The sequence below is a fragment of the Falco punctatus genome (assembly GCF_963210335.1).
Source record: "Falco punctatus genome assembly, contig: scaffold_22, whole genome shotgun sequence".
Taxonomy (NCBI): domain Eukaryota; kingdom Metazoa; phylum Chordata; class Aves; order Falconiformes; family Falconidae; genus Falco; species Falco punctatus.
Genome location: NW_027660223.1, coordinates 25,870 through 48,401, shown reverse-complemented (window position 1 = coordinate 48,401; position 22,532 = coordinate 25,870). Strand labels below are relative to the sequence as shown.

General features: G+C 49.2%; 1 long non-coding RNA gene across 1 annotated transcript; it reads left to right on the top strand.

Annotated features, from left to right (window-relative positions):
• Positions 1 to 3,290: 3,290 nt before the first annotated feature.
• LOC308057543 lies at positions 3,291 to 21,985 on the top strand. The gene is made up of 6 exons (XR_013925322.1): positions 3,291 to 3,455; positions 4,723 to 4,913; positions 7,533 to 7,705; positions 17,095 to 21,008; positions 21,747 to 21,837; positions 21,869 to 21,985. It is a non-coding gene; the product is annotated as an uncharacterized lncRNA (long non-coding RNA).
• The last annotated feature ends 547 nt before the right edge of the window (positions 21,986 to 22,532 follow it).

Here is a 22,532-nt window from a genome sequence, read left to right as displayed (position 1 = left end):
CAAAATATAGCATGCTTTCTCTGAACGTGCCTCTGGGCCATTCCCCTTTTCTGTTTTTCAAGCAGGCATTTAAGAGTATCATTCATGCATTCAACGATGGCTTGGCCCGCAGGGGAATGGGGAATACCAAATTGCTGGGTATTTGCCCCAGCAGACCCCAGGCCCCAGCACCATGTCCCCATGGGCAGGGCACGTGGGCAGGCAGCCTCAGGACCGTGCTGGGCAGGATTGTGCCTGCAGGAGGGCTGCTCCCAGCTGTGGGGCTGCCCAAAGGCTTGGTGGAGATGCGACTGCCGGCACCACTGTGTCTGTTTCTGCAAGCCCCCGTGGTGGCAGCGCTGCTCCCAGAAGAGCAGTGGGTTGCCCTGCCAGTGAGCAGCTTGCGGAGTGCAGGGCTGGGAACCCTCTGGGGTGCACCCCCATCTGAAATGTTAAATCTTTCCTCTATCCTGGTGCTGGGGCCCATCCATCCATCTCGCTTCTGGGGCTGTGTCACCCTCAGTGCCTGAACCCAGTAGGGATGTGGGCACTGCTGGCACCCACAAAATGGGACATGGGGGTGTCTGGTACCACAGTGGGTGTGCTAGAATGGGGGGACCAGGCTGGGCTAGAGAAAGGGGCCAGCATGAACCTCATCAGGTCCAACAAGTGCCGACTCTGGCCCCTGGGGATGAACAAGCCCAGGCCCCAGCACAGGCGGGGGCCACCTTGCTGGAAAGCAGCTTGGCAAAGAAGGTCCTGCCGGGCTCCTCAATGAGCTGCCTGCTGGGCAGGGGATCTGTGCCCCTTGCAAAGGGGGGATCCGCTATGTATTGAGACCCCACGGTGAATCCATACACCACGAATAGAAAGGCATGTTATCCCCAGGTTGGCATATTCAAATGGCTAACAAATGGGGTATGGCCTTGGTGCCTTAAACATTTTTGTCCAATCTAGATAACAGAGTTGAAACATGGGAATAAATCCCCCACCCCATCAAAACACTCCCCTCAGGAATTGTTTGTGAACCATTTGTTGTGAATCGTGGAATAGAACAATGGAGCATGGCATACCCCAGACTTGTGAACCCTTATTCCAAGCATGTGTCCTTGTTGGGGTTTTCAGGCACCAGGGTTTAAACCTGGAGATCCCACCTGTTATGAAAAAACTACCAGTCAAGGAAACACATTGCAATATGCAGTTTTGCTTACCCACAAAACAAAATGGAATTTTGTGTGGGAAGGAAAAAACCCAAACTACGACCCATCAACACGCTCCACTCTTTGATATCCAGCCCCTCAGGGTCTTTTCTGAGCATGTTCAGATGGGAAGATGTACTTTGTACTACCTACTTCCTCAAAATTATTTACATATGCATAAGGCACTTGGGTATGTCACGTTGATCCTGGGGGCCTTTCTTGGGGTCTTTAGAGATCGTTAGTGGTCAACAACTTGGTGAACTTCAGCTGAACCTTCCTGGGGCACCTGCACTCTACTTGTTGTTACAGAACTTCATTTCTTCTCTGTCCTATATGGTTTTGATGGCAACACACCGTTAACCCACTTCCCTTGTCTATTGGTATAGCCCAGGTGCCTCAGAAAGCTTGCCACCTCTTACTGAGCTTATTCAATAGGTTGAGTTAATCATTGCTTTAGTTGCAGCCTCTCCTAGTGATTCTTTATAGCTTCATCCCATCAGCGAGGAGAAGCGCCCAGCTCTGCCGCTGAAGGCAGCAGCCTCGAGTCAGCAGGCTGCTCCCTAATGGAAGCAATCCCGACTGCCTGGATCTCACCGCTGAGAGGCTGTATTTAAAAATGGAGTGTTTTCCAGCAAGGGAAACAAGGCTTGAGCACTCATACTCCAGCTGGTGACTCTCCCAGGCAGCTGCATATTGCCAGTCCCTCAGCAGGGCAGGTGTAGCCAGGGCCCTGCCGGAGCCAGCAGCAAAACACGCTAGCCCTATTCCTGCAGGAACTACGAACGCCGGGGCGGCTGCAGGGGGCTCTGCGAGTCGGGGTGCCTGGTGCCTGTGCCCAGGGCACCTGCCGGCACCTCTTTCCCTCCTTAGCTCTCGGCTCACCCCCAGGGCTGCCCCGGCCGGGCCTGACTCCAGCTGCCCCAGGGGCCTGGCACACCGGGGGGTTGGAGCCTCCCCACCGCACCCCCAGGCAGCCAGCAGGCAGCAGACATCCCTGCGCTGGCCTAAGGGCCTCCCTTGCCCCACGGCCGGCCACAGGCCCCCCTCAGCTGGGACACAGCCCCAGCACAGGCTGTGCCTGCCCAGACCAACATGGCTGCCAGGAGGCTGAGGGTGGGCAACAGCAGCTCCCAGCATGCCCTGGGAACAACATGGCTGCCAGCAGCCCCGGGCCTACAGCTCCCAGCATGCCCTGGGAACAACCTGGCTGCCAGCAGCCCCGGGCCTACAGCTCCCAGCATGCCCTGGGAACAACATGGCTGCCAGCAGCCCCAGGCCTACAGCTCCCAGCATGCCCCGGGAACAACCTGGCTGTGGGATGGCCCCGGGCCTACAGCTCCCAGCATGCCCTGGGAACAACCTGGCTGCCAGCAGCCCCGGGCCTACAGCTCCCAGCATGCCCTGGGAACAACCTGGCTGCCAGCAGCCCCGGGCCTACAGCTCCCAGCATGCCCTGGGAACAACCTGGCTGTGGGATGGCCCCGGGCCTACAGCTCCCAGCATGCCCTGGGAACAACCTGGCTGTGGGATGGGCCCGGGCCTACAGCTCCCAGCATGCCCTGGGAACAACCTGGCTGTGGGTAGCCCCGGGCCTACAGCTCCCAGCATGCCCTGGGAACAACCTGGCTGTGGGATGGGCCCGGGCCTACAGCTCCCAGCATGCCCTGGGAACAACATGGCTGTGGGATGGCCCCGGGCCTACAGCTCCCAGCATGCCCTGGGAACAACCTGGCTGTGGGATGGGCCCGGGCCTACAGCTCCCAGCATGCCCTGGGAACAACCTGGCTGTGGGTAGCCCCGGGCCTACAGCTCCCAGCATGCCCTGGGAACAACCTGGCTGTGGGATGGGCCCGGGCCTACAGCTCCCAGCATGCCCTGGGAACAACATGGCTGCCAGCAGCCCCAGGCCTACAGCTCCCAGCATGCCCTGGGAACAACATGGCTGTGGGATGGCCCCGGGCCTACAGCTCCCAGCATGCCCTGGGAACAACCTGGCTGCCAGAAGTCCCGGGCCTACAGCTCCCAGCATGCCCTGGGAACAACATGGCTGCCAGAAGTCCCGGGCCTACAGCTCCCAGCATGCCCCGGGGCACACCTCCCAGAAGGCCCCGGGGTGCCCCTGCCCTGCAGTCGGGCCCTGTGGGGAGACACCAACCCCCAGCCCTGGCCCTGCAGGCCCCACAGCCACTGCCCTGGGCTGCTTGAGCACAGGCCCAGGCCCTGGAGCCCCCGTGGGGCAGGGACGAGGGGGAGAGAGGCACCGAGCAACAGGGAGAGGTGGGTCAAGGCAGAGGGGTGGCCGGAGAGGGACAGGAGGCATCCAGAGGGGCAGGAGGAGCGGGAGGGGCTGGGCAGGGATGGAGAAAGGACAGGGACTGGGGAGGAGCAGGCAGAGGGTTGGAGCGGGACAGAGACAGAGGGGCAGGGGGGTGCCCGAGGGATGCAGGGTCAGCAGCAGGAGAGAGGGACAGGGAGAGGAGCGGAGGGGCGGGAAGGGGGACAGAGGCACAGACCAGCACAGACAGGGCGAGGGGACAGGATGAGCAGGCTGTGACTTTGGCAGTGGGCGGCAAAGCTGCTTCTGTGGGTCTTTCCTTTCTCCCTCTGCCCTTATCCCCTCCCCACCCTTCCCCTCGGTGAGACTGTGTCTGTGGTGTGCCTGCTCTGGTGAAAGGAGCTCCTGCGCCAGCCTGAGGGCAAAAGAAGAGGGGCAAGGAGCGAGGCGTTGCAGTCCTTAGTTTGCAGGTTTCATATATCGTCCCTGTTCAGAAAACACAGCGTGTATGTGGGTCTGCGGTGCCGGCAGTTTTTTATTCTTTATAGCAATTTCTTTAAATACCGGACTTCATGCAGAAGGTTCACATGGTGCTGTGCTTCTAGTAAACAGAATTGCTTTTATGCATGCTGCAGTCTGGAGGTGGCAAGTGCCAGGTTAGAGATGAAGATGGAAATGAAAGCAAGTGACGCGCATGCAGTGGTGATCCTGCCACAAACGTGCTGTGTATTGACCTGGGAGAACGCTGCAGGGACTCTCAGAAGTCAAGGTTTTCAGTGCTGTTTCTGTATTTGAGACCCAAGGGATGGTTTTCCTCCGTGTGCGTTTCTGTGCAGGCATGTGCATGGAACATAGGTGTGTCTCTGTGCCATGAGTGGGACTGATGGCAGCTTTTCATTTCATTCCAACTCAAAAGTAAAGAAAGACTGTACCTGCAAAAGAATTCAAACAGCTGTCTTTCTTTCCCAGAGTAAGCATAGAAGCGTGGGGGAGCAGTTTGCAGGTTCAGAATTTGAGCCTGCTCTTGGTGGTAAACCCTCAGGAGAGGAAAGAGAAGCCCCACTTTTTTAACTACAGCTCTGCTTCCCTTAATGTGTCTTCTTGTTAGATTCTGTCGGTGGTCAGTTTAAAAGGACGTGATTAAACTGTGCTTGTTTATCAAGATATTTGAGGGTTATTTACTGTCTTAAATCCGCTTATGAGTGGGGCGCTCTGTTGCCCTGTGGGCAGTACAATGTCGAGACTGGTAATTTTCCTTTTCTTCCCTAGTGTACGGATGCATTTATGAAGGCAAGTGTTGGGTCTTATTGGCGCCGCACAAGAAACCAACATGCGATACCCAGACATTCACTGTTAGAAACAGGAAGAAGCCCTTGCTTCAGATTCTGCAAAAGATGTACCAAGGCTGAGGAAAATGGCAGAAAGGGAAGAAATGCCGTAGCATAACTTTGGGATGGCAGGTGAGGTTTCCATCAGTGTTCCTCAAATGTAGCAGCCTCATTTTGTTTGCGGATGTGGTGTTGAACTCAAACTACGAGCTAGTTTCCTTTATTGTGGGTGATACTATAGCGCACGTACCTTTCATGTCCCAAGTGAAGTTGCCAAGGCTCTAGTTAAACTTCTGCAGAACCACTCAAATCTTCCTTAGTGTGTGATTTCCTTCAACAGTCAAGTCCAGGTCTGTGGCATACAATAACCCCTCCCCCATTTGGGATCTGGATGTGGCTGATTTTTAATTTAGACTTATCTGCTGTTAGAGATTTTCTTTTTTTGGTCCAAATAGGGAAATGCTGATTGTGTGCATTCTTTTGCTTTCTCATAGTGTTGTTCCATGTTTAGTCATTTGTTCCTTACAAAAAAAATTGTATGGGTGTCTATGAAGCTGGAGGTGTTTACGTTCTTGTGGCTGAATGTAGCAGTGGAGCTATCTTGCTGTATTTAAATCAAGAGGAGCATAATGTAATTTCACTTAAAATCTGGTCTTGGTAGGCAGATCCTACCCTGATAAGCATTTAAAAAAAAATAATAAAAAAAAGTTCAAATCTGTGAAGAGGTATAGGTGGAGCACCTGAACTCGTGCAAGGCAGGAATTCTCTCGCTGGTATCCGCACATTGCAGAACTGTTGCCGTCATGACCGTGAAATAGTGAGCCATTAATGTTAACTACTAGCAGCTTGTGAACCTAACAGTCAAGGTAGAAAATAATGTCCCACTGCCACCTTTTTTTAATTTTCTTTTATGTTTTAAAGTTTCTGATTTGATACTTTCTGATGTATTTGAAACCTGTGTCATTATCCTGTGTAGTTTGTGACAAGTGTGTGGCAGATGGGACTTTTCTGCTTGGAGAGGTGGCGAGATGGAGAGTGGGGAATGGTTTTATGGCACAAGTGTAAAAGTATAAAAAGGGATTAAGAGGCTTGTGTACCTTGCTGCCAGTTCAGTGGCATGAGAATTCCTGTAATGACAAATTCCTTCTGGCTCTGAAGGAATGAACATGCCAACCTGCTGAGTTTCCACCCAGAGCAACACTAGCAACGGATGTCGTTCCCAAATGGTGAGGTGGTTGTAAGCTTCATCAGTAGTAGAAGCTGTGGAGAAAGTCACGAATCATCTGCCGTTCTGCAAGTCAAGTGCTTGGCTCTTCTGTCACTAGTGTTGATTTAAGGGTACATTGCTTATAAATAGCACTTGACCTTTGTAATTCTTCCTACTGCTAAGTTCTCAGTGCCATAAGAGAACCATTGTGCTGTGAAGGTCCTGTAAACATACGGCAATGTTTGTGTTTATCCATTTTGCCTTCCCTTAGATGATGTTTTTTTGTAATTTGAAACCTTAGTGGCAGGATTTGGGGCTTTATCCTGATCAGCCATCTAAGGGCCAGCTCTCAGCTGCAGCTGCAGCATAAGTATTCAGGTAGTTTGAGCACCAAATGAAACTTCCACTTGGCTGTCATTTTGGCTTTTCCCTTCCTCTTAATTTTTATATTTTAATAAAGAGTTCTAAGTATTTGGCTTCCTTACAGAAAAAAAAAAAAAAACCAACAGTGCTATCCTTGTCCTGTTATGATAGACCCCTAATCTGGAGGGCAGAAAGCTGAGACCACCAGGAAGATGTTGAGAGGAAGGGGAAGAATGTTAGAGCCATGAGTTGGGTGTTCTTCAGCTGGCCAGATCTGAGGAGATGGAAAAGGTACCTCCCAGATAGCTACAGGGAAGCACAGGAGAGCAGCTGGGAGCCAGAAGTGTGGTGTGGGCATACGAAAGTGCTACACTGTGGTGTGTCAGGCAAATTATTATCAGGAAGTTTCACATTTGTTGTCATTTCCCAAGCTCCTGAGGTGCAGGAATGCTGGAGGCAAGAAGCTGCCAGCATCAACTATGTGGAGAAAGAACACTTCTATCTCCATTTTACTTTCCTCACTTCTATGTTACGGTGGCAGGGCAGTAAAGACCCTGACCCGGACCCGGACCCTGACCCTGACCCTGTGAGTACGCAGGCAGCTTGTGTGGCCAGTGCCGGTGCGGTTCTGGCACAGAGGATCAAGCGCTTCACACTTCAGAGCTGTCAGGCTGACACTCTTCAGCACTCAATGAAGCTCTAAATTACAGCTAAAGGGAGACAGAAATTTTGCTTCAGAGCTTGATAATGTCGTTCTGATCCATCCTTTTGCTTGTTCAGTGGCTACAGAAGGGAGCCACTGCCTTGGTAGGAGCATCCATTGAGCTCTTCCTGTGTGATATTAGAGAATCATTGTGTCTGTTTATGCATGAGATCATCACAGTAGGTGTTTTGAAGATGTTCACATGTGGTACATAAAACCTTTGCCAGTGAAATAGTAAATCCATGCAGTGGGGTCTAAAGCACACAGATCCAGTGCAATCCTCCAAAGCGCTTTGAAAGTCTCTCTCTGAGGGTACAGACCTGGCTGTTGGTGATTCTGTTGACCTGCCTTTTATAGCAGGTTGCTTGGAGAAGTTGCTATGTCAGAAGTCGTCTTCTGCGGGCTGGATGCTGCAAGTGGTAGGATGTTTCAGGAAGCAAATGAATAACCTTCAGACTTGGTTTTATTCTTTTAACAGATTGTACACAAATGGGAGGCCTGAGCAGGCTGCTTTTAGCAGGGGAACGTGACCTGACTGCACAGGAGGCAAGGAACTCTCTTCTCTCGCTGACCATGAGCCCTCAGTTTCAAGGCAGATCTGAAGAGGAATATTTGACCCATGGGAAATGCAACTTCAGATACATAACTCAGGTGGGACCGCCGTGTGTGCCCTGTGATAGGAGCCGTGTACCCCAAGCATGAACGTAGAGATTGGGCCCGGTTTTTAGCTTGGTTCAATCTGAACTCTGCTGACTGATTCTGTGATCAAGAGCAGGCAAGTCTGCCCCCTGAGAGGATGTTGTCATGGGTGGAAGGGTTGAAGTGCAGTGACTGCGTCAACAAACAGGTGGTTTGAAAAGTCTTTTGGGCAAGGGTCTGGTACGCTGGTGTAATGCCTTTTCCCTTTACAAAGGTGTCCAGTAAACACCAGTGTTCCTGCATGTGTCCAGTAGCGCAGAGACCTCTGTACTTTCTTTGGACTGATTGTTGTATAAGATCTGGGGGGTTTTGGACAGCTCTGAAAATTGTTCAAAAGGTGTCTTGTATGTTGGGTGAAATGGGTCATCGCTTCCATAAACCTCTAGCCTGTAAAGAAGAGCCGTGGAAGTAAGGAGATTTTATTTTTTTCTGTTTTTATTGTCACTGGGAGGAAAAGCAGTGATTAGCTATTGACCTGTGATACTCCAGATGCAGGCTGTGCAGTGCATTTGAGGTGGATCACTCCTGTACTGCCAAGACTGAGCCCAGACTCCTCAATGCTTTGCACACTGGCAGTGGAAGTCCTTGTGCAACTGTGGGTACTGGCTTTCTGTGCTGTAGCGAGAAAAATACAAAGCACTGGGGTTAAGGTTTGCAGAGAAGTGGGAAAAAGTTGATTATTTTGTGCTAGGAAGAGAATGTCCTGTACTTTTCAAACTTTGAGTGTTTCCACTTGGAATTTAAAACCTGCTTTTAACTCTGTTGCTATGTTTCAGTGGGAGGGAAGGTGTCTTGTAGTTACAGATGATCCGTTCCCTTAAGGATCTTTGCCTTCTGAGTTGAGCTTTCTTGGCTTTACATGAAAAGTGCCTCAAGCTGTACCATTTCAGATGGCAGTGAGGGAATTACATCTCCGTGGGGATTTAGAGAGAAATCCAGAAGTATGTTGCCTTATCGTTTCAGTATATGAACTTTTCGAAACAGGATTTGCTGGGTTTTGAGCAGGAGACCCACTTCCCACGTGCCTACATAAACCCCGTTTTCTCGGACAGACACATGCATTATGGTTTGTGATGCAATATTGACTTGATTCGTAAGCCGTACTGTGCTGTGCTCTTCTGGGCTTGTCGTAGTCCTTTGAAACACAGCCCTGCGCATCAAAGGGGCAAGCTGTGTGATCTGCTTTCCCCCACAACATAGAGCAATGTAACTGTCGTAAGTACAGGCAGAACAAAACTAGTTGAGGGATTTGTGGGCTGCTGTTCGAATCATGGTGGGCCAGGAATCAGCCCATGCTTACTAATACGTTTAATTGTCCTATGCCACCTGAGGGGCAGGGCAGTGTCAGGGCATTTTCCCAGGGAATAAAACTGGACATGTCTGATTCTCTCCGAGGGTCCCCTATGTAAAAAAACATCCTTCAGCACCATCTGGGTGCTTGGTGTTCTCAAAAGGACCCAAAGGGATGAAGTTCACTCCTGCTGCCTGCGTGACAGCAGGAATTATGTCTGCAGCTGTGCTTCTGCGCACTTCGAAACTGCCTCTGTTTCTTTGCTTGGCCAACCAGAAAAAAAACAAAAAACCTAAGCTGACTTGGCAACAGTGTCTTGCTGTCCTCTCTGAAGGAAGTAAATTACCATCATCTCGCAGCTTGTCAAATGTGCACCAGGCGTGAAGAAGAACATGAGGTGCACTGTCCTGAGCTCTCAGCAGGTCAGGTTTTGCTGTCCTCTGGAAACTGTCTAGCTCTTCAGTTTTTCTCCACGAAGGTCACATTGTTTGGAGTAGTGATGAGGTGGCCCCCCAAATGCCCCGGCTTTGTTTCTAAGTGCTATTAAAGTATTTTGCTTCCTGAAGAGACTGTTCCTCATGAGGGACGGTTACTTCTCAGTAAAGTGACCCCCTTTCCGTCTAAAGGGATGGAGCTTGAGACTGTGGAGGTGGAGGTGCTTGGTGAGGGAGGCAGTCAGGCAGTGCCACTCTGGGGTGCCCAGCTGCGCAGGGCAGTGCCGGCACCCGTGTGCCTGGTGAACGCTTCTCTCGCGGTGTTGCAGGGAGAAGGTGTGAGGGTGCTGGGAGAGAGCCGGCGCCCCTGGGAATGACAGCAGCTAAAGGTGAGGGCTGGCTGCGTGGGCAGCAAAGGGTGAGCCAGCCAATTCCCTTTGCAAATGCAGTGGAGAGGGAGGGAGCCCCTCCATCAGCGCAGCAACGTCTGCTGGGGCAGGGCCGAAGGCACCGGCACCCAGGGCAGGGCTGGCAGGGGGTCTGAGAGAGCCACTCCGCCACCCCCTTGCTTACTGACCCTGTGGGGAAATCGCTTTGGGGGCAGCGATTAAAAAGTGCGTGCAAAGTTTTTTGGTCCAATTGGAACACTGAGAAGGGGTTCGGGGCCTTTCTCAGAGCGCCACACGTTGCATGGTCATGTGTCATACGCAGATTTGGTGACTGGTTTCTCGCTTCTAATGCAAACGCGTACGCATCCTCAGTAGCACTGCTGAAGTGTTTTACGGACTACGCATGCTCCCCAAGCGGGATTTTGGCCTCTTTGGGGCAGAACTATTTCAGTTAGAGGTCACTATCTCCCACTACCACAATTATCTTTGTACTATTTTAAACTCATTTTCTGTTGGTGTCAGTGGATCCCAAGACCTGATCAGCTTGTGTTCTCTTGCAGCCAGAACTTTCCTCATTGGAAGTCTTCTTCCTGCGCAACTTAGATAACGGTGCTCTTTTCACTACCTGGTCTTTATCACCCCTGCCAAGGCTGCCTCCCTTGATGAGAGTCCCTCCATTTGTAAATACTCTAGAGAGTGGGTCAGCTTGGTGGAGGTGTCAGCTCGACAGAGGGGAAGGTGGAGGGTCAGATCTCTGCATGTGGCAGGGGCTGCATTAACCCTCATCTCCCGCTGCGTGAATGACCGCAGGCAGAGGCACTGTGCAAGGAACATCAAGCCTTTCATGAATGAAGAAAGACAGATCTGGTAGAGGGCTGGGGTTGCAGTGGGTGGGTGCAGGTCACACGTCAGAGGGATCTGTGCTCCAGCTCCACACCTTCTTTATCAATATATCAACGGTGACTGGGGCAGTGTGGAGCACTTTGTCTCCTGGTGTTCCTCAGGGTTCTGGCTCGCTTGGTGGGCACATAGTCGCTATTGGATGCCCTCTGCTTGCTGCTGCCCCCCTGCTCCCCGCTACAGCCCACCGCCGTGGCATCCCTGTGTGGCTTCCCCTCCCAGAGGGTTTTGGAGCTTTTTGCCACCGGGCACACCACCATCTTCTTCCTCTTCTTGGGTGGCATGCTGCCCTGTGGGGACGTCTCTGGCATCCTGAGGGTGTCAGCCAATGTGGGGCGCTTGGCCTGTTTGCCAGCAGCCTTGCCTGATCTGGGCACACCCGGCAGGAGGAGATGCCCGGTGGTGGTGGCAAGCGGGTCAAAATGACCCGGGGCTGCCTCCGCAGCACCTCCTCTACCAGTTTGGCCATGCAGGGCGGATGATGCAGTCGGGGGGCTGGCCAGGGGTCTCTTCAGCAGGATCTGCTGAGGACTCTCTGGGAGACCCTGGTGGGGACCCTCTGGGCATCCCTTCAAGGGGCTCTCCTCTGAAGTGTCCATAGGACCCTCCTGAGAGGGCTCCATGGGACTCTCTGGCAGCCGGGTGGGGAAGACCGCTGCCAGCCCACCCTGCTTGCCTTTGGTGTCCAGCAAGGGGGATGTTGCCACCCTCTGCCAGGAGGGGTTGGTGTCCTCCTGCATTGCAGCCACCACTTGGTCCTTGGGACAGTCGCCCTCCATCATGCACTCCAAGAGGTCAGGGATCCTGTTGAGGGTGGTGGTCAAGACAGGGACATCAGGGACACCACAGTCAGTGTCCTTGCTGTCCCCCAGCCCTGCCACCAGCGATTGCTCCTTAGAGCAGCCACCCTTTGCCACGTACTCTGAGAGCTCCGGGAGCTTGTTGAGGAGGGTGGTCAAGCAGGAGCCGCTGAAAACTTCAGGGAGCTCCAGGATGCTGTAGAGCCAGGTGAGCAGGTCACTGCTGTCCATGGTGGCCGAATGCTCATCCTGAAACTGCAGATTGTCCTCTGCCAGCTCAGGAGAGGCCTCGTTGAAGGCATCTGGCCCCAGCTCGGGCAGGTCCAGGAGGTTCTCCGGGCTTGCCAGGGTGGTCACCACTTCTGAAAAAGCAAACGAAGCCAAGCCACACCCAGGGTGATGCAAGCCTTCCTTGGTGCAGGTCACCCCCTATGGGCTCTGCCACCCTGCAGACCTCACCTTGGTGCTTGGTCCTGCTTCTGCCAGAGAGCATATCCCGGGCGGGCTGGCAGGGGGTGGCAGCAGGGATGCCATCCTCACTGGCCACCACGTCGTTGTTAAAGGCCTCCAACAGCTTCTGGGCGCTGCCAGGATGGGTGCTGAGCACAGGGGGGACCTGCACGCAGTGCTGAGCCGCAGGGTGTTGGGGTGGCAGGGGCCCAGCATGGGCAGGGATGTGCAGCGCGTAGGGTAGAGGGGCTGCCCCTGGCCCACGTCCCATGGTCCCAGCCCCACTGGCTGGTGGGGCACAAGTGTCCCCATCACCACTTGCTGTCCCTGGCCATAGGCAGGGGGACAAGGAGCAGGCAGAGGGGGCAGCCGCACAGCGCTGGGGAGCTGCAGCACGTGTGGCAGCTGCACGACCTGCCCCGAGTCCCCCAGGGGCCCCTGCACCCCCTGCCAGGTTGCCTGGGCGGGCTGGTGGGTGACAGTGTGGAGCTGGGAAGGCCAAACGGTGATCAGCAGCCCCGGGACAGAGGGCAGCACACCAGCAGTGACCAGTGGCGGCATGGTCAGGGTGGTGAAGCTTGTGCCGGGCACCTCTGATGTCGTCGGCAGCTGGAGGGGGAACCTCTCTGTTGGCAGAAGTGAAGGGGGGTGATGGGGTGAGATGCTGGCCGGCACAGCTGGTTGGGGGTTACCCGGAGGGCAGGAGCACCACGAGGAGCGTGCTGCTCTATGCCGTGGCAGTTGGCCAGCGTGGCGTTTGTTGGGGCAAACAGTGTTCTGGGGTTCCATCTCCATGGCGATCATTCCGCCAGCACCTGGGTCAGCCAGCGTTGTGACAGTTTGACTTTTCATGACAGAACAACTTCCCATCTCAATGGTTTCCCATCCTGCTGATGCTTTCCTGCCCTCAGTGCTGATTTCCCACCCACACCATAGTTTCCCATCACAACTGTTTTTCAGTTTGGGAGTTGAGTTTCATGTCAAGGGGGAGTTTTCACCTAAATTTCTGTTGATGTCAGTGGATCCCAAGACCTGGTCAGCTTGTATTCTCTTGCAGCCAGAACTTTCCTCATTTGAAGGCTTCTTTCTGCCTTCTTTCAGCCAGGGCAGGGCTGGGAGGGAGTTTGAGAGAGCCGCTCCTCTGCTGCCTTGCTTAGGGACCCTGTGGGGAAATTGCTTTGGGGTGGGGGCAATTCGAGAAAACTGGGACCTCAGAGAAGCATAGTATTACAGGAAGCTTTTTAGGGTAAAAGACAGCTGTCGCTTTCAGGATGGCCGGCATTCACCATCCTAAATGTGTGTTGCCACGGCTCCCTAAGCAACGCAGCCTGCAACCTCAGCACGTGCTGACAGGAGTAACGGGGGCTGGAGCGGAGTGGAGACCCCGCGGCCAGGCTCTGTTATGCTCCTGCAGGAAGGGGAACTTGACGGTACCACAGAGCTGATGAGATGTCCACTGCCATGATTTTCCCTTTTATAACAAATTCTACCAGGGACGAGCGATGACAGAAAAGGCAGGACTATGGTTACGCCAGGACTTCACAGTCCCTTGAACTTGTTGTAGTTCCAGCGTACTGGATGGATTGTGCCCAGATTCTTTCTTTTCCAGTGACTCTGGTGGAAGAGAGGCAGCTCCTGCAACCCACCAGACTCCTTGGAATTTAACTTCTCGTGCTGGCCCTTGGCACTTTGACTCTGGGACTTCCAGTCCCAACTTGATTAGTGTTGCCCAAACGGTTTTCATTGCACCTGTAATGCTTTCTGGCCCTTCTGCCCCGCTGAGGATGCCATCAATGTATCGATACACTGTGGGGCCAGGGGGAATGGTGATCTGTGCTAGGACTGTGGCCGGAGCATTGTGAGCGATAGTGGGGCAGTGTTTGTATCCTTGCAGAAAACTGTCTGAAAACATACTGAGTCCCACTCCAGGCAAAGGCAAACCGGGCTTTTTCTTGTGCGTGGAGCAGAATCACGAGGAATGCATCTCTAATATGTAAAGCATCTAAAGCTAACCTAACATCTATGCTAACCCTAACGTCCCACAAAAATCACTGGGTAGCTAGGTTACTGACAACAGCAGGAGAGGAAACAGCACTGTGAGAATGAAAATATCCCACTAAGTCTATTTTTTTGTCTACCTATACAGCAGAAGTGTTCTTTCATGTTAAAGTCAGAGTATGTTCTGATTTGCACTGCCCCACTAAATGGTTTTATGCTGTAAAGGTTTACTGAGAAATAACTGTTAGTGTTCTTCCTGGTTATGCACCCACATCTTATGATGAAAAAATTAGATGATAACGTCTTTGCTGTGCTACACTGTTGTATAACTGAGAGTTAGGTTGTGTTTTCATTTTAAGCATTCTCAAAAAAATACGGATAATTACAGCTTTTACTAACAGCACTGCGGCAGATGTGAATTCACTGGTGGGCTTTTAAGCCTCACCTCGGCATGTTTGATGTAGGAACAAACATTACAAGTACTCTAGTGTGTTTGCCAATGCTTTCCTGCACAAATTGTATTAAAAGCATAGATTCTTCTGGTCTTCCATGCAGAAAGTATGGTGAGAATAAATCTGATATTAAAATGACTTCTTCAGATGTCAGAGGTTTATTTAGAAATGTCCACTACCTGTATTTTTTCTTATTTACTTGCAGTGGGTCATAACAACCTGCAGAGAAGATATGCAAAGTACGTCATCCCTATTATTTCCATTCCTGGGTTATGATAGAATTTGGCACAGAATTTTAGATCAGTTGCAAAAAGTAATGCTGGGCCACGCATATTCAGATTGATCCATGATCCCAGGCAGCTCTATGGGATTTGGTAATTTTCTTTAATAAGTAAAGGAAAACTGCATGTATTATGAAAATGAGAATTTAGTGAGACAAAGGGCAGGTCCAGTTCCTTTTTCACTAATACACAGAGATGTTCTGACATATCAAATGAAAAGAATTTCTAAAGAAGTAGACCTTTCTGAGCTGGAGAAGAGGTAGATGAAATAGAAAAGATAGATCTAAAATCTGCAGCAAAATATTGCCTCTAAAGGAAGATGTGTTGGGGTTTTTTTCTTTCATGGAAACAAATGAACAATTACTCGGCAATTCTCCAAACTGGAAATTTGCAAAAAGCTGTGTAGCATGGTTTTCAGTAGTATAAAAAGCAAAAGCTCTTCAGGGTTTCAAGTACCTCTTTGCAACAGCTGTTAAAAATATGCAAGCACGCAGATCGTTCCATTGTATGAAAACACCTTCATTTACTACTTATTTGTCATACATATTGTCATTTGTCATACAGGGAGTAAACTAGCAGTGACGACCGTTGGAAAGTTTTAGATGAATAAAAAAATCCTCCAAACCAGGAAAAATACTGTGCTATCAGGTAGCTGCAGCTTTGCTGTGTGAGCTTATTATTCACATAGTGACACATTTTTCTAAATGTGTCACTTAAGGCAGGGATGGCTTCTAATTCTAAAAAGCCATTTGCCTAGAGCAGTCGCTCATGTGCCACGTACAGGATTTTTATGCTAACGCTATTAAAAAATTTCCCTAGAAAATTTTCCACCTCCTTCGAGTAAATACAACCGATGTCCCTAACTGTCTCAGTTTCCTATTCCACCATAGGTTGCTGTATTTCAAAGACAAAGTTAACCAACGGCTGGTTACTAACCGAGGGCTCAAACCAATTTTTGCAGCAGTCAGGTAGAGAGTTGCCATTTAGTCTGGACCCACTGAAGTGCCAATGTAAATATGAACAAAATAAGGTATATCAAACTTTAGGTTCTCTAGCAAAACAATGGAAAGAAGATGAAGAACTACGTCTTGTCTACTGTCTGTTCCCCATTTGTGTGGTGATCAGCTCCCTGGAAAACAAGAGGCTGGGCTGGTCCTGGCTGTGCCCGTGAACATGCCAGCTGAGTGCGAGGTGGTAGCAAGGAGAGCACTAGAGAAAAGCACAGACCCATTGACCCAGCACCACCGTTCTCATGTTCTTCATGCATGTGAGGCCTGTTAGCCATTGTACTTGTATTTATTCTAACATGGGACATCAGTCAACAGTCACAACACCGGTGGATTACCAGCACTTCATCATATGCTTCACATATAGTGTTACGGGAGAAATTTACACAGACGTGGGTACCACTAGGTTTGCTTTAATCGCCACTCAGAGCTGGGCCACCGCCCCAGAGAGTGGCAGAGAGCAAAGGGATACAGCACAGCTTATACACACTTATCAAATCATTATTTTGTCAGCGCCCAAGGTTTTTAGAAGTTTCCTTTGGTCTTGTCCGTTCTGCAAATCCATCACCTGACCCTGTCCCTGTTGATTCATCTATTTGCTTCCAGTCTCTGCCTCGGTTCCAAGCTCCTCCTCGGATCGTGATCTTTCTGCCTGCTTTAACTCACACACTCCTTCAAGCACACTTAGTCTTTGAACAAGCAATTCCTATTCACATATACTGATTTTTTTTCTCAAAACACCTGTGTTTCTGCGAGCACCTTTGTGCACAGTTGATCATCTGTTGTTTCTCTGTTCTCCCACTGATCAACTGGACTGGGTGTTAAACCAGGCTTGGATTAGGGCTACACTAGGGACAGGGCCTGGTTCTGCCACTTTAGCTGCTTTAGCACTTTAAATTTCTGAATTCAAAACACATTTTCTTTAACAAGCAATACCAGAACAATGGAGAACAATTAACAATGGTTTGGTCACTGCTGTGACAAAATAATGACAATTATTATTTCTGGTGTAGGTTGCTGTATGTCCTATTTATGAAACTAGGATTTGCCGGAAGAAAAATGTTCTATTTCACACCCACAGATGAGCTCCCTGAAATGAGCATCCACGTTTTAACAAGCCTTTACATCAAAGGCTGTAAACGAGCGTCAGTCTGCACAACCAGCTGGGAATCTTGTGTTGTTCCAGGCCCATCTTTTTGTCCCATTCAATACCTTGTCTGTGTGATTCGCCTTTTTGTCTGTCCTGTGCTTTCCTGCTAAAGACTTTATAGGCTTCAGTTTTCTGATACTGCTCCAGCTCCTGCATCTAATGCTCCTTATCTCTATCTGCTCCATCAAGGTATTGCTGAAACAAAGAAGTCCAAGAGTACCAGGGAGTTGCCTCCCCTTCAGGAGGAAGGGAAGAGAAACAACTTGCCCGATGAAGTGCTGGTCCATTTCACCTATGCAAACAGGAAAGGAGTGAAGAAACAATGAGAATGTACGTGAGATGCAAAGACGCAGGATTTCTGGATAATATTACTGTATTCTGGTGTCTGTCATGTCCGTGTCTCCCCCCCACCCCCTTTTCCCTTTTTTTTTTTAATTCAAATCACTATTCTATTAACTCTTTTTTTTTTTTTTTTTTTTTTTTTTTTAGATCAAGCTTTAACGTTCAGACCCGTAACTGCAGGGTTCCAATAAGCCCTTGTTTTTGTGCCCCACGGACAAAAATGCACTACCATTCTACAAGCACACACTTTTCCCATCTGAGTGATATGGAGAAATAGTGTGAAATGGGGACAGTGGACATCGATCGTGATTGTATATGTCTGCTCAAGGAATGTGGGTATGGTGACTGGTCATGGGTGCGGTGTCTGGTCACATAGGCACACAGCTCTGAGGAGACAACTACAGTTTTGAGGAGACGCCTGCCCCTCTTCCTCTAATAAAGGGGAGACGGAGACGCCTGCCCTTCTTTCTCTAACAAAGGGGCTATTTAAAAGAGAATGAGAAAAGGATGAGAGATATTCCAATGCTATCTAGAGGGAGGGAGTGCTAAGTCTCCTTGCTGGAGAAGATCAGATGGTCACAAGAACATGTATCACCTACAAACCTGCAAGACCACCACATTCCAGGAAACGGACTGATAGGCTAATTAACATACGAAGCGGGGTTTAGGTAACGAATATGTATAGGCGTTAATTGAATATTCATTTGTTTCATTGTATAAATGTGGGATGGTTCGTCACTTCGGGCATGCACGCTTGTGGAGGAGCGATCCCCCGTGCATCTGCGCGCAATAAACATGCCTACTTTATAACTTTCGAGTTATAGAGTCTAATTCCGCACGTCAGTTTTGGCGAGCCAGGCAGGAGGATTTCTGCTCGGCTGAGGGACCAGCTGTGGAGCGGACGCTCCTAGGCGCGCCCCGGGAGATTTCCTCGGAGGAGCCTCCTCTTCTCAGCTGTTCACCCGGGAGCAGAAGAGAACCCCTGGATCCGCGGATAAAACGGTATGTTTAGAAACGGGGCGGCTGGTGAGACGCACGGAGACGTCCGGCGCGCAGTGTAGTCCCCAGGAGGAAAGGTACCGTGGGAGGGGGTTTGCTGACCAAGGGGTGGCCGCTAGCGATCTTGAGGGCAGATCGAGCAAACCCGAGGTTACTGCCATTCCTAAAAGCCCGGAGGCCTCGTGACGGAAAGCGGGGGGCGGGATGGAATAAGGCGGAATCTCACAGGAACAAGAGGGACCTCTTAGCAAAAGTAAAAGGGAAACTTTTGCGTAGGAAAAAAGGGGGAAGCTAAAAACTTCCATTGGGTTGTCTTAAGAATTGGGGAATTCCTAGAATGTAACAACTGAAATAGCGCTCTGTGTCTTGTTTGTTCTATGTGTTGTCTTGTTACATGTTCAAAACTTGGAGTTATGAAATGTATGTTGAAAAATAATAATATTCTGGTAATTCGTGGCAAATAGCGGAAAACTTAACACTCTGCTTAAGACCAGGAAAAATGTGGTTTTTTGTTTGTTGTTTGTTTTTTGGCAATTGTTCATTGAAATGCATAGTTTGTGAACTGTCAGTGTTCCTAAAAGTTGTACATAAGTGCACGGTACCGTATAATATACTGCTTGTGTGACTGCGGGCTGCCCGGAGAGTGTGAATGGTGTGATTGAGATGCGCATTTTGATTTTCCGTGTATAGCTTAATTATTTTGACTGAGTGTGAGTGCAAGAGTGCTTGAGACACGCGTTTGAGTGCAATACGATTAAGGAGCTCTATCCGCGTTTCCGACCTTGGGTGGCTAAGGCGGCCGGAGAAAAACAAAGTAATTAAAATTGTAAAATGGGAAATGGAAGGAGTAAGCCCTGTGAAAAATCGCCCTTGGGTTGTATATTAAAACATTGGAGTGATATCGTAGGACATGGTGGTACCGAAAATAGAAGGAAATTGATTAAATATTGTAATCAGTGGTGGCCTTTGTATAAATTGGGGAGTGATGCGAAATGGCCTCAGGAAGGAGGAATGTTAGATTATAACACTCTCCTGCAATTAATGTTTCTGAGGAGAGAGGAAAATGAGACGAAGTATCATATGCAGACATGTTCTTCGTCCTCCAGGACAAACCTGAGTGGCAAAAGGACTGTGGATTAGTACCCCCTCGGGATCCTATGGTACTAGCACTAGAAAGAGTGCGGGATTAACATCACCTGATCTTTGATTATGGCTCTAGAAAAGGATGGGAAAAAACCTGAGACCTAAACTAGAAAGATGTTCTTGTTGAAATTTTTGTGTTAAAAAGCTCAGGTTGCGGTTCCTTCTGTGGAGCAACCAGAATGAAACACGTTGTAAGATATAAACTTGTACTGATGTATGTAAAACCTGAGGCGGGGGTGGGTGGAGAATCAAAGACCTTGTGAAAGTGTTAAAGTATCGGGGTGAGTTTGTACAAACCCCCGTACCCCCTCGAAGGTGCGACTGAATCATGCTGGACGCACGGCAGGGTGTTTGCTGTTTGCCTGCGAAGGCACGATAAATAAGAACACAGACTTAAAGCAACAAGTAGCAGATTTGCATTCAGGGTAAGAAAGAGTTAAAACAGAAGTGCTGTAGCAGAGGCAGGCTTGTGTAACCTGCAGAGCAGGAAGAGCATCTCCTTCCCCGAACCCTTCCGATGGTGGGGAGGAGGGTGTTGCTGTTGCTGACGATTGAGCAGAAGGACCTGACAATGTCACCCCGATTGCTGCAGCATTTGCAGTACAACAGGACCGGTAGGGCAGGGAATGGGTATGAGGTGGAATTTTAGTGAATACAAAACCAACTTATTTGTTAAACTTCAGTAAAAAAATAAATAAATAAATAAATTTGTTAGAGTCGTGGGAGCTGCTGGCCACCAGGAAAAACATCCTGAAACCTTTAAAGTACAAACTAAGAAAACAAATAAGAATGCCAAATTCACCAAAATCTTTGTTGGGATGAGATTTATTAGAACATCTAGACATTTAAAAAAGGAGAAATGAAACCAAAAGTTTAAAATGATCAAGTGATTGAAATCTTGAGCTTATCTTTAATTCAACAGAAAAGTGGAAAAGAGGACCTCCCTGAAGTAAAAGAAATTTTTAACCAGGTAAATCTGGAAATAAATTCCAGGTAAGGCAAAAAAAAATGCTTTACCTGTTACAGTAAAAATGATAAGGGAAGGCCTGTCTAGTTCAGGTAAAACAATACCCCTTGGTCAGCAGGGCTGGGGGGGGTATTGGCATAAAAACTGAGATAAAATACACTCTGTAGTAGTTCTACTAATGTAAATCTGTGTGTTTTGCCGTGACAGTGACTTGTTATGGGATGTGCAGATGAAACTGCATTGACAACGAAGTACAAGGAATAAGGTTGGTCAGGTGCCTCCTACCACAATCAAGGGCAAGACTGGGTTGGCCTCTGTGTTTGCCACCAAGAAGGATCTTGAGCTCCGCTGTTGGCTGCAACCCAGTAGGCGCTGAGCGGTGGGGACATGTGCCATGCCAGACCTTGATGTGAGGAATGGCCCATTCTGAGGCACTGATTTGGAAATTGGAAACCGCCTGGCCGACCATGAGGCCAGATGTGTAACAGAGGAGGTAGGAAATGAGGGATTATCCTTAATACCAGATGATAAAATCCAAACTGTAAGTACAGATCAAGAGCCAAACTATTCTAAAGAAAACTTAAAGGTAATTCAGGACATGAATGATAAAATAAAATTAAGTAAGTGGACTTATTTAAGGGATGGTCATATAGTGGTACCATCCAATTTAATATGGACCACAGCACTATTATTAATAAGACACATTGGGGAGCTGATACTTTATATAAAAGTCTAAATCAGAAATTGATAGGGCGAAACCTGTGTATACTGTAATAAAACAGGTGACTCAGCAATGTGAAATGTGTTTACGCAATAATCCCAATACAGCAAATAAAATAAAACTAGGGAACATTAGTAGAGGAAATGTTCCAGGGCAACATTGGCAGATCCGATTTCTCGGAACTTCCTTGAAAAAGGGGGTATCGATATTTATTGGTACTAACAGATACCTTTTCAGGTTGGCCAGAAGCCTTCCCATGCAGAACTGCTAAAGCCCGGGAAGTGACCAAAATACTGCTCCAAGAGATAATACCTAGGTTTGGAGTCCCAGCGGTAATGTCCTCGGATAGAGGACCACATTTTGTGTCCAGAATAGTGCAACAGATCAGCCACCATCTAGGAATAGATTGGCAATTACGTACCCCGTACCGACCACAATCGAGTGGCCAGGTGGAAAAGATGAATCAATTCTTAACACTATGGTACACCCCATTGTGATCTTATTGATCAGTTTAGGAATTTCCTTAATACACTAACCATTATGTTATATTTGTGGGTTTGGAGAATGTTTAAAAGGGTAACACTTATGTATGATGCTTTATATCATTCGGGAAGACTGCTTAAGTAAAAGAATTTACTTAGTTTGATAGAAAAGGGGGGATTGATATAGAGAAATAGTGTGAAATGGGGACAGTGGACACCAACTGTGATTGTATATGTCTGCTCAAGGAATGTGGGTATGGTGACTGGTCATGGGTGCTGTGTCTGGTCACACAGGCACACAGCCTTGAGGAGACAACTACAGTTTTGAGGAGACGCCTGCCCCTCTTCCTCTAACAAAGGGGAGACGGGGAGACGCCTGCCCTTCTTCCTCTAACAAAGGGGCTATTTAAAAGAGAATGAGAAAAGGATGAGAGATATTCCAATGCTATCTAGAGGGAGGGAGTGCTAAGTCTCCTTGCTGGAGAAGATCAGATGGTCACAAGAACATGTATCACCTACAAACCTGCAAGACCACCATATTCCAGCACACGGACTGATAAGCTAATTAACATACAAAGCGGGGTTTAGGTAACAAATATGTATAGGTGTTAATTGAATATTCATTTGTTTCATTGTATAAATGTGGGATGGTTCGTCACTTCGGGCATGCACGCTTGTGGAGGAGCGATCCCCCGTGCATCTGCGCGCAATAAACATACCTACTTTATAACTTTCGAGTTATAGAGTCTAATTCCGCACGTCACTACCAACAGAACTCCTTTCTGGCACCTTCCCCGGTGGAATTGTGCATGGGGTGTTTTTGGAACATTTTTTCTCCAGCCGAGTCCAAAATTCAGCAGTTCCCCATCTCAGCCCACAAAGCAGGTAGAACAACTTTTGTGGTGCCTTTCGGCTGGCGACCAGGGCAGTGTAAGAACTACCAACAGAACTCCTTTCTGGCACCTTCCCCGGG